Here is a 16,109-nt window from a genome sequence, read left to right as displayed (position 1 = left end):
TAATAACACGGTGCTTCTTAAACCGAGGTAATTACCCCTAAGAGGGTAATTTGGGCATATCCTAGGGATAATAGAGCAATTTGTAATTTCTTGTTTGTGAATCCAAGATCCAGTTTGGGACTGCTCTATTATGTGTAAACAACAGGGCGGGGGGGGGCTGGGGGGAGTCGGTAATAACATTAGAAGTAATCCTTGTAAGTTCTTCTGATTTACAACTACAATTGAGCCCGGAATTACAGTTGTAAGTTGTTGTGGTCCTAAGTTGAGGTACCCACATGACTGGAAGTAATTTTCTGGCCTTTTTTTGCAATCGTTGTTAAATGAACCCATTCATTTGAATGGGCATTTTTTTCCCCTGGCTCAACAAAGGCTAACCTGCCCAACATATAGTCACATGACTACAGGGGGAAGGTGGTGCATCCATTTACAATGGCCAAGTTCCATGGCCATCATAACTTCAAAAGGTTGTAAGCAACTGGTTGGTAAGCCAGGACTAGGAAAAAGGGTAACTGGGCCAACAGTTTAAGAACCACTGCAATAATAAATACTTGTTGACTGCATTTTCAAGAAATCCTCTGAAGTAAACCAATTATGTTAGAGTCACTTAGGTGAGGTAGGCTGTGTAGAAATTTGATAGACAAATAAATAATAGTTAATTCTGCAAAAGTTTTAAAAGTAGCTCCCTCAGAACTGAGTCAATCCCAATCAATAATGTTGACAGAGCCCCAATTGACCCTCAAAACCAATTTAGATGCACTTTTAAAATGAGATTATGTCACAGTGTAAATGTTTCATGGGTTAATGGGTTAAAATTATATCCCACTATTCTCCATATGTGTTGCAGCACATATGTGTTGCAGCACATACTTGCATGCATATGCTTGCAGCATTGCATGCAAGTATTTAAAGTGATCCAGGGATTCCAACACTTGCCAAATAGGATCTGATAATAGATCTCTAGTTGAGCCCAAGGAGAAACTAAATTATTCTAAGCACTGACAGGCTCACCCTTGTCTTTTCAATTTCATATAGGCAGAGGACGGGAAATAAGGAGCATTCCACCATTTTACTTTAAAATTAAAAGAGTGCTGGCTAAAGTTTCAAAGAACTTGAGACACAGAGTTTTAGTCATTTTAGCTGATTCCTGATAATTTCTGAGCTTACCTGAAAAATATTAATCAAAACAGAACTGTATTCCAACAAATTCTGCTTTCAGTGTGATCATCAAATGCTTCTAGGAAGCATACAATTAAAGCAACTCTGCAATAGCCTCATTAGTGGTGTATCTCTGACTTTAGTATTCAGAGAGCTATTGCTAATGAATAAGGACATCTGTGAAATATCAGCACAACTATTAATCTGTTTTAAAATAATATCCATGAACCTAACATTTAGTATTCAGAGGTATACCACTTACAAATAAGGGTACCTGTTAAAATCATTATTGGTGGTAGTCTGTTTTTTAAATATTGTCCACATAAAGACAATTAAACACCTAAATGAAAATGTAGCCTGACATAAGACTGAGCCATTGGCTAATTGGGTTAATAAATAACTGGAATAACTAGATTGAAATTATGAAAGAAGTTAAATAAACTATGCGTAGATTCAAGCTGGCAACATAAAAATGCACATATTTCACCAAAAGAAAAAAACCAGAAGAATTTTGGGAAAAGGAGGGCAGAAAGTGTACCTTACAAGTACAAATCATCTTACTTATATATAATTAATCCAAATTAATTTCTACTCCTGGACCCTTTTCTCACTAGTGATTTTTAATAAATTGTAGGCCTTGTTGCATTGACACGGTCTTATCAGGAGAACAGCATATTGCCCTGCAGTTCTTTACTTACTCACTCACAGTGTACATCAGCATCAGAACTATCACAATATTCTTACCTAATTCCACCAAGATGGACTTCATTCTAGCTAGCCTATTTTTTAAAAAATCCTTTGAATGCTGGTTTCATGCATTTTAAACACCCTTGTGGACTCTGTGCTATTAGTATAGGGGTTTCCCCGCCTTATTCTGATTATCACGCAGTAGCTTAAAAGTGTAAAAATCTATTGTGCTTACCCCTTTGGGGTTGGTGGAGCTTCAAATAACATACTGATAAGGTCTCTGGGCCACTTATCCTTTTCCTATCAAAGCATAACTCGGAAAACTTTGCAACCAACAATTAGTGATTACATTAAAAAATGAAAAGAACGTGAAACAATAAAATAAAATAAATAAAATAAAAGCACTATCACCAAGAAGGTATACTGATAATTCCTCCTTCTCTGCTTTTCCTCCCAGATGGTGGCATGCTAAAGACAGAGTACAGCAAAGTCAGAGGACTCAGGATATTGCTTTGCTTATCATAATCACTTTAGGTTCTTCTTCATGGTTCATTCCTTATTTCTGTTGGCAATATGGTATACTAGAATAGATACCTTTGCCTCACTTGCCAAGTATATGCCTCAATTTTGGTAAAAATATGTAATTGATAGAACTCCTCAAATTGCAGGCAAAAGAAAGTCTGCCTCCATTGCCTCAGATAGCATATAATTTTAGACCTTCTACTATATACTCCACACCAGAGAATTCCCTATATATAGTAATGGTTATAACCAACTCAGTTACTTATCCTCTGATGCTTAGTCAAGTCTGGATGCAATTTGATCAATAGAGATCCCATAGTGTTTTGTTTGCACAGATCTTCCATTATTAAACTGTGCTTATAGGGATTAATGCAGGGGTGACATTCAGCACGTTCTGACAGATTCTGGAGAACCGGTAGTGGAAAGTTTTAGTAGTTTGGAGAACTGGCAAATACCACCTCTGACTGGCCCCAGAGTGGGGTGAGAATGGAGTTTTTGCAATATCCTTCCCCCAGGAGTGGGGAGGGAATGGGGATTTTGCAGTATCCTTTCCCTGGAGTGGGCTGGGAATGGAGATTTTGAAGTATCCTTCCCCTGCCATGCCCATCAAGCCACACCAAACCATGCCCACAGAACCGGTAATAAAAAAAATTGAATTTCACCACTGGATTAATGTCTATTTGCACTAAGTCACAAATACATTTTACCATGTCATTTTTTACGTGTTGAGATCTACCCATCATTCTCTTCTCATCTCTCTCTGCAATCAGTATTTGCATTAAAGTGCCAAGACCTCATTTGCAATGCAGTTTGAGATTACTATTATATATTTGGGACCACAGAAAATGGTATGAGATTCCCAATTTTAGTTCTGGATTCTCATAGGACCAGAAGTCAGGACAAGGGAAAATAGATGCCTCTGTGGAAAAAATGTCCGGTTTCTACTGGATCTCAGTAAAATGGCCCTAGAGGGAAAGGAATTTTCTTGCAGATGTCTTTAAATGGTTAATAGGAGCAGTGCCAATCCCAGCCCTGAGACCATCATCCACCCCGTTATCAAGGAAATGTAGATATCTCCATACCAAAACTATCAGAAGAAGATAAATAAAACTAGAACAGCTAAGTGACTTTAAGCTTCTCCCTGCTGGTGGCTCGGGATGACAAGAAGGCAATGTCATGAGGATGTATTATATAAAAATGGTTTATATGATGTGTGGACTTTAACTCCCCGAATTACCTAGGCAACTGATTGGAGAATTCTGGGAGTGGAAGTCCACACATCTTAAAAGTTGTCAGGATTGAGAAATATTGCTGTAAGTAAACCTTTCTACTTGTAACATCAGGCATTGCCATTCTATTCAGCTTTCTTTGGAATTGGCACTAAACCCAACACCTTGTTCCTTCCAAGGAGGAAGACAAAAGATGGAGTGGTATAACTGGGAGGCCTTTACCGTGCCTTGGGTCTTCTATTGAGATCAAGGCGCTGAAAGAACTCCTTTCCCTGATTCATCCGCCCCTCCCACTACCTTTCTCTTTTTGCTTTCAAGGGTAGCTTATAGAGAGGACAATTTTTAGAGTAACATCTTCCCAATACATCGGCAAGGGTCATTGTTCCCCAGCCTCGTGTCCTTTGCATGGATTGGATTGGATTGGATTGTAGCAGAAGACTGTTAGCTGTGCTGACTGAAGGCGATGGATACTGTAACCGATGACGTGGAGAGGGCACTATTGGAAGATGCTTTCTATCCCAGAGAGGAAATCGGTATTATTTCTTCTCATCGCTCTCCCACCGTGAAAATAGCTTCTTTCTAGTAATGCGGATTTACTTCCTTGTTTACAGTCTAAATCAACTTTGGAGTGTTTTCTAGGAAGTTCTCTATTGACTTTTCTCCCCCGCCATTGCCCGTCCTGAAATTAGGGGAAATAGTTGCTTTATCATCTTGCGCTGTCGTAAGTAGCCTTGCTTTTTGCTTTTTGCTCCATGCTCTGAAGCGCGAACAGGGAAAGCGGATGACGCCGGGCTTTGCCTGGCGAGCCGAGTGAGCCTTTGGCATTTGAAGCCAGTCCTTTGTCTGACTTCGAATCCTGCAAAAGCGACTTAGATCTTTCCAGTCAAACCTTCGCGGTGCACGCATTCCCTGCTCAGATCCAAGCGTTGGGCAGAATTGCGGAGTGTTAATCCCATAAACGCCTTTTAATTGCCAGGAGGCTAATTGGAAGTCGCAATTGGCTAACTCATTAGCAGCTGCTGGCTTGACGTTCGCCAATGTTCCCCGCCTTCTCAAGGCCGAGGGGAGGATAAGAGAGGGAGCAGGCCCGACTGGCCCTGGAAGAGCCTGAAAATAAAAGGCTCGGTTTAAAACGGGATCGGTTTACTATTCAGATGGCCTGGTCTAGGCGCCGCCGAGTCAGGCCTTGCCGGGTCCAGGGAAAGTGTGGGACTTTGTCCACCGAAGCAGCGGGTCGATGGGTACCAAAGTGTATAAAGAATCTGCTCTAAGTTGTTCTTGTTGAAAAATACAGAGATTTTTGAATCGTTTTTGTAAGGATCCTAATTTGAAAGATAATGCAGGAATGTTTTGATTAAAACAAACCCATAAAGAACAAACGACAGAAGGCCCAACCCAGTCCCCCTTGGCCAAAATCTTTGCAAGGGGCAAGTATTTAACCAAAGCTTCGTCAAAATGATTAATTTTTTTAAAAAAAGTATTGTTAGATTTATTTTCCACTTTTGTGCAATTCAGGGTAGCACGCATGCTTTCAAAAAGAAGAAATTATCAGTAGGATATTATTTTAAAAAGAAGTAATAAGAGGTAATACTATCATTTATTGTTTTATGCAATCCTGCCTCAATGTGGATTAACTGACATTTTATTGGAAGGAAAAATAGGCCATTTCAGACTCTATCACTAGTTGTAGTGTTTCCCCAAGTAAGCAATAAAGAAACTATCCCCCTCCCCCCCCCAGACTTAATCATGTTAGGAAGAAAGCATCTATTTGCCATGTCTCTGGGTTCCCAAACTGCATGCGGAACCAACATGATGAACTGTCTCAACAGCTTCAGTTTTTTCCCTTGGTGCTAAATTATTTGCTAGCCAGAGCACAAGATTTCACACCATACTCCCACATGTACATAGATCTCTAAGGAAATGCCTAGGACTGGGTCAGGACCCTCTGACAGAGAAGGCACCATGGAAATGGCTTCTTTGCCCTCTTCTCCCAGCAACTATCAGAACTAAGGGAATTTCCTAAATCAGATGGACTCTATGATTAGGCATAGATATCTAGCAAAATTACACCATTGGATGCAGCTTTAATTTTAGCTCATCAAATATGTAACTAGTCTTAGATTGTCTTGAGTTCAGGCTTCTTGTGTGAATGGAGCTCTTTGAGAATTTTGGAGCATCAGCACTTAATTTCCTTAGAATGGCACCCAGTTTTATCTTGCTCTGCAGATTTTAGACTTTGCTTGAGTATGTGTGAATCCTTAGATTCACAGACAGGATACAAAGGCAGAAAACAAACAAAGAAAAGCCATAAACCACAGATGAACAAGATCTAGACAGAAGCAGCATGTACTATAGGAGCAGGAATAGCAGCAACAGCAGCAGATCATCCTGTGTTATCTCATTTTTTATTTAATAGTGATATTCTCTCTACAATTTTCAATCGGATGACAGGAGTTTATGGATTTCTCAAGAACAATAAAAACCATGGTTTGTGGAAGTTACTGAGAATTTATAGTAAGAAATTAAAAATGGTTACTATAAAAATTTTAAGTTACTCTGGTTTCCTGGGAAGTATAAATTTGTGAAGGTACTGAACTTTATTTTTATACATTATACTGTGAACAAACCATTTAGACTGAAGTCTTACAAATGAATATCCCATGAACATAGCCAGGATTTCCCCATAGTGGTTTGTATTTCCTGAAATTTTCTATATATTCATGACTCTAAAATTAGCAGCAAGCACAGTTCTGGATTGCCTCTTCATCAATTGTAATGTGACCAGTACACATTTCCTGTATTTCTAATTCCAAAATATTGCAAACATGAGTTAGTAGCAGATAAGATACCCTTGTTTCTGCCTTCATATCTGGTTGGAATCACATCTTTCCAGGTGGACTGGATAAACAAGTGGGACCAACTAATCTTCCTCTTTGCAAACAAACATAGTAAAAACAAAACAAAGGAAAACATTGTTGACCATGCTTCTGCATTTTAAGACCACTGACCATTATGACCTACTCTTCTTGCAAGTTCTATTTTGGAGAAATATCTGTTGTTTGAGAACCCTACCCTTATCCTCATGAGCTATTAATGTAGAAGGATATGTTCTAGATAGAGTAGCAGTCAGCCAAGAGCCATGGTTCAGGCAGAGACGGAAAGAGAGGCAAAGTACCTGGAGAGCAAGACTGAAAGATCCCTGCATCAGGAGTGAATGAACCAGCCTCAACAGAGAGATAATGCAAGTACTTTTCTTTCATAGAAACTGATAGAATGCAAACAAATCCAACAGATATATTAAGCAGACTCCTTTATATATTTTTTTGTTTTGGGGAACAGGCCAGGCTCAGTTGCTTGCCTTGTGTCCATAGACTGTTTTCGGTAAACTTCAGCTTTAAAAAGCAAGCTGGGCATATACAATTGCATGGTAACATAGAGTAGAAACATTTTTTCTTCCAAAGCCTCCACTCAAAATTCTCTTCTGGACATCTCAATGCTCTGGCTAGTATGTAAGTTCTTGCATGTTATGGAAATTTGACTTTCAACTGCATATAAAATTTGATTTTAATGTGTTGACAGATGGCATTTTTCAGCATTGGACAGCTGACATGCACTGTCATTTAGCATCTGATAGCATTTGACATTCGTCCCACAGTAATTCTTCAATGATATTTCCTTGTTGACATTGTATGTAGAATTTTGAGCATCACTGATTGGTAATATGCAATAGTTTTATGCAGCTGATTAAAAACTAGCATGATGTAATGCAGCGATAGCTGATGGATTTCTGTGAATCCTGAATTCATTCTAATTCTGTTTGAACTTCTTGAAGCTTTGTCAGTGATTCATTGTTCAGAAGGACACAAAACATGGGCCTCATTTCTGCAACAAGGTATGTATCTCTAATTCCAGCCTCATACAAATTGCGTAAAAATACCGTGTATTGTTGTGGATGAGATCTATTTCATCAAAGATGTGGCACCTACACTTCTAAAAGTCATATGCTTAATAAATGCCAACAGAAATCCCAAGACTTCTAACACTTAACCATCGCAAACCTATTCATGTAATACATGTCTGTTTTTGTCTCTATAGAAAGTTCAGAGCAAAATTTCATTCAATTTTGCCAATAAATTTGAAAAATGAGGAAAATTTTTTTTGGCTTAAATCTAGTATTTTCCATCTATTAAGAAGAAATGACTACTGTAGATTTAGCCCAGTTCTATCAGATGGGGAAAATGTGTGAAGATTCAAATCTGAAGATTCAGATTTGGATGATATATCAAATGGAACAGCTCCAAATCTAAGTGAAATGATGGTGTTTCCTGCACCAGTGAGTTAGCATGTGAACTAAACTTTGAATTTGGCAAAATTTAAGTAGGAAAAATTTATGAAACTTCATAGTTTGCCCTTGATCCAGTTTGCAGGAACCATGAATGTAATAGTGAATTCCCATAATTATTTACTGTGTTGCTGGGGTCCAGGTTGTATGGTTGAACTTGGTTATGTTGATTGTGTTGTTGATTTTATCTCTGATATTATATTTTGTCTTTCATTGTTTTTCTGTTTTTCTATTATGTCTTTATTCCTTATTAACCACCCATTTATTTATTTGTTTATATTTATATACCGCCCTTCTCCCAAAGGACTCAGGGCGTTGAACAGCCAACAGATAAAACACAAAAAATACAAAATTTAAAAACAGTATTAAAATCCAATTGGGCCCACAATTAAAACACCCCTATATTAAAACCGATACTTAACAATTTAAGAATTAAACAATTTAAAAGAGTTAAGCCAGCCTGGCTTGCTGGAATAAAAACGTCTTTAGGGAGCGACAAAAGGTGCGAAGATCCAGGATCCGCCGTATCTCCGGGGGCAGCTCATTCCAGAGGGTAGGTGCCCCCACAGAGAAGGCTCTCCCCCTGGGGGCCGCCAGTCAACATTGTTTGACCGACGGCACCCTGAGGAGCCCCTCTCTGTGGGAGCGTACTGGTCGGTGGGAGGCTATCGGTGGCAGAAGGCGGTCTCGTAAAAGATGGAAGAACAATGGTGTGTTTTTCCCCTGAGAGATTTCTGCCACCATTTAACTGCAGCTGTGTTATGGTTACAGTACCAGAATTACTAGACATTTGGTTGGACATCTTGAGAGTTCTATCTCTGAAATATCTGATAGGCATGAGATTGGAAATTTCTTAGATGGTGTGGACTTGAAAGAAAAATAATCATACAGAACAAACCTATCAATTTTAGCTCACATAGTATAGCTTTTCAAGGTAAAGATGATGATTTATAGAAGAGCGGTGAGACTTTTTTCTAGTCTGAGAGCCATTTTTGGCCTTAACTAATTGTGCTGCAGCTGAATTCAAAGACTTAACAGGCAGGGCCAGGGTAAAAATGAAATACTTCATCTTACTTATATTTATAGCTAATTACAATGAATTGATTAGTCTCCAGTTTAATATTGTCTATTTTATGTCACCTTAAATATTACAAATTTACAATTGTTTGAGATCTCTTAGGGCTTTAGGGAACTCAATATGACCCAGGGTTATGCAACTCCAATATCCTTCCTTCCTTTCAGGAATTTTATATGATTCTTAGGCTGAAGACTGACCCCAATGAACTATAGGGCTAACTGTAAACTTGAATCTGGGTTTGCAACCTCTATCTTCTAAACCACTAGACAGCATTAACTCTTAAGAAAATAACCCATTTAATCAGTGGCATTCACAGGGGCAGGGGGGTTCAGAGAAATGAAAGCTTCATGTCCCAAGTTCTGCTCCTTTTCCATGTGCTTTGTGACATTGGGAAACTTTGAAAAGTGAGATTATAAAAGCCCAGTCTAGCACAATACCAATGAAGTAGAAAAATAAGAGATCTCAAAAGAAGCCAGCATGATTGCACAAAGAACTCTCTGATAAACTGAAAGACAAAAGGGTCAAGTATAAAGAGTGACACATAACTAAGGCAGAATATCAGCAAGTAGCCCAAACTTGCAAAGGTGAAGTCAGGAAAGTTTGAAAATGAACTAAGGCTTGTGACAAATGACAAAAATAACAGAAAAAACTTCTTTCAACATGTAAAAAACTAAGAAAAAAGTCAATAAAATGATTGGTCCATTAATAGGAGAAAATGGCAAGATGATGATTGGCAGGGAGAAAGCAGAACTGCTTAACTCACTTTTGCATCTGTTTTTACACAAAAGGAAAAAACAGTCCAACCTATAAAAAAACCCTGTAAAATGCAGATCAGGAATATAAGTAAAAATAAGGAAGAAAATCATAAGAGAATACCTGTCCACTCTAAATGAGGGAAATCACCAGGATCAGATGGATTACACCAGTAGTGGGTTCCACTTACCTTTGCTACCAGTTTGGAATTGGGTGCGTGGGTGTGGCACTTTTGCGCATGTGCAGAACCTTCTGTGCATGCGCAAAGCATCTGTGATGACGTCCAGGTGGGTGGGTGGAGCCTCCTGTCACTGCCACTACCGGTTCACTCGAACCGGTGCGAACCAATAGAAACCCATCACTGGATTACACCCCAAGGTTCTGAAGGAGCTGACAGACATGATCTTAACACCACTGAACCATATTTTTCAAAGATCCTGGAGTACTTGAGAACTACCAGAGAACTGAAAAAGGGCTGACATGGTTCCCATTTTCAAAAAAGGGAAGAAAATGGATTCAGAAAATGACAATGACAGCAACACCAAGGAAGATTCTGGAAAAGATAATCAAACAGCAAATTTGTCAAGACCTAGAGGGAAGCAAAGTTATAATCAGAAGCCCATATGGGTTTGTCAAAAACAGATCATGCTAGACAAAGCTTACTGCATTCTTTGACAATGTGACAAAATAAGTGGACCAGCAAAATGCTGTGAATGTAATTTACTTGGATTTTAGTAAGGCATTTGATAAAGTAGACTACAACCTACTACTTGATAAGAGAAAATGTGGGTTAGACAGCATCACCTCTGATGGATTTGTAATTGGCTGACCAATCACATTCAACAGGTAGTATAAAAAGATGTTGAGACTCTGGAAGGAGTGCAGAGAAGAGCAACAAAAATGATCAGGGGACTGTGGGCTAAAAACATATGAAAAATGGTTGTAGGAATTGGGTATCTCTAGTTTAAAGAAAAGAAGGAATGGGGTGAGTGATATGATGGCAGTGTTCCAGTATTTAAGGGGCCGCCACAAAGAAGAGGGGGGTCAATCTTCTCAAAGGACCCAGTTGTGGGGGCAATAAGCTGACTTTGTATAAATATACAAAAGGATGAAGGCTATTGCTGACCACGTTGTAAGCCGCCCTGAGTCTCCGGAGAAGGGCGGCATATAAATCAAATTAAAAAAAAACAAAACAGCTGCAGGCAGAACAAGAAGCAATGGAGGGAAACTAAAGGAAACATTCTGGACATAAATTGTTTCAACTTCTACCCTCAAAACGATGCTATAGGGCACTGCACACCAGAACAACTAGACACAAGGACAGTTTTCCCCCGAATGCCATCGCTCTGCTTAACAACTACTTCCCATAACACTGTCAAATAATTTACTAAGACTGTATTACTATTATTCTTCTCTTCCTTACTAGTATCTATCTCTTCCCACTTATTACTATAACCATGTTGCTTGTATCTTTCAATTTATATTGTTTTTATTTGTTTCCTAGCAGGGTGGATTTGATTTAAATCGAGTTGATTTAAATCACAATTTAAATCATGATTTAAATCACTAGTAAAAAGGCTTGATTTAAATCAACTCGATTTAAATCATAATTTTTAAAGAGCAACTGTCATCTCTGCTACTCTTTTGACCCACCTTTGACTCACCAATAGTCCCAGTGTTGCAGAATATACAGCCTCATGCTACATAACTAAGCTCCATTTCATGCTGAATAAACTAAATTATTTATGTATCTTAAATAGAAAACTATTTTACGATAGATTTTTACCCCAAAAGCTTTTTATTAAAATAAATTCGATTTAAATAAAAAAAATCCGATTTAAATAAAAAAAATCCGATTTAAATTTTAAAAAATCTGATTTTTTAAAAAAAATCATTGATTTTTATCCACCCTGTTTCCTAGTACGATTTGATAGCTTATTACGATTATTACGATTTGATCCCTTGACTATCACTAAGTGTTGTATCTTTTTATTCTTGATTAATGTATTTTATTCTCCTTATGTATACTGAGAGCATATACACCAAAGACAAATTCCTTGTGTGTCCAATCACACTTGGCCAATAAAGAATTCTATTCTATTCTATTCTATTCTATTCTATTCTATTCTATTCTATTCTATTCTATTCTATTCTATTCTATTCTATTCTATTCTATTCTATTCTATTCTATTCCATTCCATTCCATTCCATTCCATTCCATTCCATTCCATTCTAATCAAAGAGAGAACCAACCCAGAACTAAGGAGAAATTTCCTGACAGAACAATTGATCAGAGGAACTGTTTGCCTTCAGAAGTTGTGGTTGCTGCATCACTGGATGATTTCAGAAGAAAATGGACAACCATTTGTCTGAAATTATAGTCTCCTCCTTGAGCAGAGGTTTGGACTAGAAGATCTCCAAGATCCCTTTCTAGTCTTATTCTGTTATTCTTCACAGAGCTTGTAGAGACCATTACATTAAAGCTTAATTCATAGTACTCCAGAACTGTCAAACTCTAGAACTGTCAAATGCTAGACACAAGATACATATTTGTACAATTGACATCTTCATGAGGAAGAGATGCCTTCAAGAATATTTACCTCAGCCCTTCCATTATACTGGAAAAAGACAAGTTTTGCTTTGTTGGGAACGAAAGCGTAAACAGACTCTAGGATGGCAAAAAGAAGAGAATATCATTAAGGCTAAAATCTACAAGAAGCTGAAAAGGTTCAGCCTATATATCTTGGATTGCATTTTCCACAGCTAAATATTATTCGGAAAGAAATGGGAAGGACCCACATCACTGTATCTATTTTTATATAAGTAAATAAAAAAATGAACACAACCCAAAGGGCAGCTATTATCCACACTTGTGATTTTTACCTGGGTCAACATCTAGTGTAGGATCATATTCTGAGAAAAAAGTCCCATATCAATGGTGATATGTGTGAATAGGCATTTACAGAAATAGAATAGTTGAATCACATCAAGGTAACTTTATTTTATTAAGAAAGAGACGGATAGCAATGTCTGAGAAGCATTATTTGATTTTTAAAAATAATATATTTACCATTGGGCTTCTGATGGCTCTGAGGCTGAACAGAACTTATGGAATGCTGTGCTGTGTGAGAACAGAACTCTGTCTTGGGCTTATCTATTAATACTCATCTGTATAAATGCTGCCACTGTAGGGTGATGAACCTGCTTAAGTGAAACAATCTCATTTCCTCCTGTTTCCATTGCATGGAAACATATCTAATTCTTTGAAAGTGTCCAAGGATGGAAGTGTCTATGGAGTTTCTCAGTCATCCAGGTCATGGTTGTCCAAAGGTGCTTTTTTCAAGAGGCAACTGGACTTCCTTGTTTTTCTTTGAAGACATTTCACTTTTCGTCCCAGAAGCTTCTTCAGCTCTAACTGGATGGTGGCGAATGGAAGGATTTATATACCTTGCAGACAGCTGGTCATTTGCATTCTTTTTAGAGAGTTGTTGAGGCCACTTGGAGGTTTGTCTGTGTCCCCAGGGTCACCAGAGAAGTGCAAAAGTGTGTGGAGCTTTCTTGGAACTGCTGAGCTTTCTTGGAAATACTGTATTGTGGAGCTGTGCTTCCTGCAGGATGTTTTCTGCCCTGTGTTTCTTCACTGTTGAACACAGGCACAGGCTGTTGCGGATGAGTCTGTGTTGTCTGCATCTCAAACTGAAGTGCAAATGGTTCCTGTAGTCTGCATTTTTTTTGGAAATCCATTCTTACTCCCACACCATTTAAAGGGTGTTCATCCCAAAGTGCATAGCTAAATGTCTATGGAGACTCTCAGTCATCCAGGTCATGGTTGTTGCAAAGGTGCTTTTTTCAAGAGGCAACTGGACTTTTTTTGTTTTTCTTCAAAGACGTTTCACTTCTCATCCAAGATGTTTCTTCAGTTCTAACTGGATGGTGGGGAATGGAAGGATTTATATTCCTGTCATTTGTATTCTTTTAGAGTAGGGGTGTCAAACTGGATTTCTTCGAGAGCTGTTTTTGGCTGGCAGAGTGCTGCAGGAGGCTGTGGAGCAGGGGTGAAATGCTCCCAGTTTGGACTGGATTGCCCGATCCGGTAGCGATGGTGGCGGGTGGTTTGGAGAACCAGTAGCAAAAATTTCTGCGCCCCCCTCACCCCCACCATGCCCAGTTAAGCCGCAGGATCATCAGAGGCTTTTTTTTTTTTTACTTTTAAAAGCATTTTTTCTACTACCTCTTCCGACGAAAAAATGCTTTTAAAAGTAAAAAAAAGCCTCTGATGATCGCGCGGCTCAGCTGGGATCATCAGAGGCTTTTCAAAGCATTTTTTTCTGCAATCTCTTGGCCAAAGAGGTAATTAAAAAAATGCTTTGAGTTGCCTGATCGCAAGAGAGGCTTTTCAAAGCATTTTTTAAAAAGCCTCTCTGACGATCCCAGCTGAGTTGCCTGATCGTCAGAGAGGCTTTTCAAAGCATTAGAAAAAATGCTTTGAAAAGTTAAAATAAAAAAAAAGTTGGCCACGCCCACCCAGTCACATTACCCCACCACCACCAAGCCACACCCACAGAACCGGTAGTAACAAATTTTACATTTTACCCCTGCTGTGGAGGCTGAAAACGGGCCACACGGGGGCTGCACATTCTTCCCCACAGCCCGTTTTGGGCAGCAAAGGCCCCGCAGGCCAGTCCTTTGATATTTCCAGGCCAGCCCCGTGGGCCAGATTTAAGCACCCTGCGGGTGGATCCAGCCCGTGGGCCTTGAGTTTGACACCCTATTTTAGAGAGTTGTTGAGGCCACTTGGGGATTTGTTTGTCCAGAAAAATTGCAGACTATAGGAACCACTTGCACTTCAGTTTGCGATGCAGACAACACAGACTCAACCCCAAGAAAGTTGCCTCTTGAAAAAACACCTTTGGGCCAAGAATGGAAACAATGAAATGTTTTTCTACCCTCTTGTTGCGTTTCATTGCCATGCACTTTGTCTGCAATAGAAGGCAATATCCAACAATGTTAAGTGTGATTAAGTTTCAGTATTTTCAGTGGCAAATCTCTCTTTTTCTTTTCTTAACTGGATGAGTAAATATGTTTGATATCTATAGTTTGTATTTTATAGACCTTTCTTGCAAAGCCCAAATGCAGCACACTTCATACTGTTTTGCAATAAAATAAATTACAGGCAAAATTAAGCTGATATTTCCTTGGTTACTTATTAACCACAGTTCATTTAACTGAATCAATATTTCCAGCAAAGAAGTAAACATGAACCACATTGTCCTATCTTTTTCTTTTATTTTTATAGCCTGATAGATAAATAATAAAATAAAATAATAAAATAAAATGCTGGAAATAGTCCTGAAAACCAGTAGAGAATAAGTAACAGTGCCTGTTATCTCCAGGATATGCAAAGCACATTTTATTTTTCTTTTATCTCTCCAATTTTATGTTGATCCCATACATATAGATTGATTTTGCACAGGTAGATAATGAAAAGTCAAGGGGGAAAATTTACACAACGGCACTCAGGATCTCAGCTCTCTATTGGTATATAAATTGGTTTATTATTTCATTCTCTTAAAGAGGGCCATTCACACTAGGGAGCACTTTAAAATATAGCATGTTTAAACATAAATCCATTTACCATTCATATCCCCTTTTTCCTTTGTTATTCCCACACCATTTGCAAAGTTAATTTTGCAAAGATATGTATGAGTAAATATAATCTTGCTTTTTCCTAACTTGCTCATTTCATCACCTTGTTCCTACAGTTAAGGTTATAATGTGGAATTTCTGAAATGATGACGGACAATTCCGAGCCCAGAACATGTCAGTGTTTCTGTTTTTGTTCGATGATACCTTGTGAACTGCTCAGAATTCACCGTAAGTGATTTATATTTAGTCAATGTAACCTATAGTTAGGCTGGCAATTTGAGCAGAAAAAAGCAGCAGGGTAGTTGAAAAAAAAAGAGGGGGGGGTAGGGGAAAAAGAATAAAAAGAGGAAACATTGATAAACATATTCTGGGCATTTGGTGCACATTTTGACTGCTCCAGCTTAAAGCAATTAATTCACGATACTGACATTAACTCTCTAGCATGTTGACAGCTTGGAGCTGGAAGTAAAAATGCTAGTTCTCCAGGGAAAAGAGAAGGCTAGTTGGCTCTTTTTCTGGACTGTTTGCTTATAGGCCCAGAGAGCAATCTTCCTTGCAGAATGAAATGCAAGGACACAAACAATGTACCGGGGAGAGAATAGAAGATGGGAATGAACAGTTTGAACTATTTGCTCAGCAGAAGGGCAGCCACAATTGCTGGCCAATGGCTTTCCCATGCATCAGCCAGGGCTTCTTA

General features: G+C 38.6%; 1 long non-coding RNA gene across 2 annotated transcripts in view; it reads left to right on the top strand.

Moving 5' to 3' along the window:
- Positions 1-237: 237 nt before the first annotated feature.
- LOC117662374 (uncharacterized) overlaps positions 238-16,109 on the top strand; it is a 32,139-nt gene continuing 16,267 nt past the window's right edge. Inside the window, exons 1-2 of one of the 2 annotated variants that reach the window (XR_015733220.1) lie at positions 238-7,485; positions 15,529-15,640. This is a non-coding gene — a long non-coding RNA (uncharacterized LOC117662374). Of the gene's footprint in view, positions 7,486-12,142; positions 15,641-16,109 lie in introns of those variants that run through there. The other variant, XR_015733219.1, reaches the window with a different exon arrangement.

The sequence above is a fragment of the Pantherophis guttatus genome, chromosome 3 (genome assembly GCF_059756535.1).
Source record: "Pantherophis guttatus breed Tessera chromosome 3, ASM5975653v1, whole genome shotgun sequence".
Taxonomy (NCBI): domain Eukaryota; kingdom Metazoa; phylum Chordata; class Lepidosauria; order Squamata; family Colubridae; genus Pantherophis; species Pantherophis guttatus.
This window is presented reverse-complemented; position numbering and strand designations above follow the sequence as displayed.